Consider the following 967-nt stretch of genomic DNA (forward strand, 5'->3'; position numbering starts at 1 on the left):
ATTCGAAAACAATTTTAATTTTTTTAAATCAAGACATACTTTATAAAGCAATGAATCACAGTTTTTGCAATTTTTCCTTTAAGTTAATAGTTAAGTAATTTTACTGTAAATTTAATTATTTTTTTTGCCTTTTTTCACTTGTTGAATTTGACTTTTTTTAAAGATTTTTTTGAATTTTAATTAAAAATAGTTTTATGTATGGTACACGGAAAAAATCTGAATTCACTGAAAGTATAATACACAAGTTATGTACGGGGTTCCCGGGAAGCGGGCCATGTTGGCTGCTTCCCGGCCCGTGGGGAGGTTCGGATAATTGACTTCAGCACTGCACTGGTTGAAGGATGAAACTAGACTGCTTTATTATTTCAGAAAGAATGCTTCGTATGACAAGTCTGCAAGTGTTGGTGCAATACGGCTAGGGGTGCCAGGCCGTAACTACCCCATCGTTAGACTCGAATCGTCTCGATTCGACTTTAAAAAACTGTTTTAGTTTTTTTTTTTTTCTGAGTTCCACTGATGTGCTCGAGTTGCTGCGGAGTTCGTCCAAGGGCGGATGCCTGACGTATCGAGGACATCACATTCCCAATGACTGTTCCAGGCTAGACGGAGTCCTGACGTGTCGAGGGCCTCACAAATCTAGTTGTCTGGAGCCCCGGGATGGCAACAGGAAGGATTCCTGACGTATCAAGGATATCACATTCCTAGCATTTGGTTAATGCGGCTCAGGCTCATAAGAATTATGAGAATTTTCTGGTTTGATTTAAACGATTTCTTGCTAACTTGTCCTACCAAACTTAATTCTAACAGCGATATTCGGTGTACAGTTTCTTAGTAGCATCCATCAGAATTTTCGCAGGTTAAGGCTTTTGGAAGGGACAAAAGCACTTGGGTTGAGGTTGAGCTATGTCTGCTCTCTCCTCAATCACGGCATAAAACCCTTTTTTTTTTTGTTCTTTTCGTTAACGCC

General features: G+C 39.4%; 1 long non-coding RNA gene across 1 annotated transcript in view; it reads right to left on the reverse strand.

Annotated features, from left to right (window-relative positions):
• Positions 1-334: 334 nt before the first annotated feature.
• The window catches only part of LOC120423492 (uncharacterized), a 4,435-nt gene continuing 3,802 nt past the window's right edge, over positions 335-967 (reverse strand). Inside the window, exon 2 of the long non-coding RNA XR_005606247.2 lies at positions 335-967. This exon is cut by the window's right edge and continues 288 nt beyond it. This is a non-coding gene — a long non-coding RNA (uncharacterized LOC120423492).

The sequence above is a fragment of the Culex pipiens genome, chromosome 2, assembly GCF_016801865.2.
Source record: "Culex pipiens pallens isolate TS chromosome 2, TS_CPP_V2, whole genome shotgun sequence".
Classification (NCBI taxonomy): domain Eukaryota; kingdom Metazoa; phylum Arthropoda; class Insecta; order Diptera; family Culicidae; genus Culex; species Culex pipiens.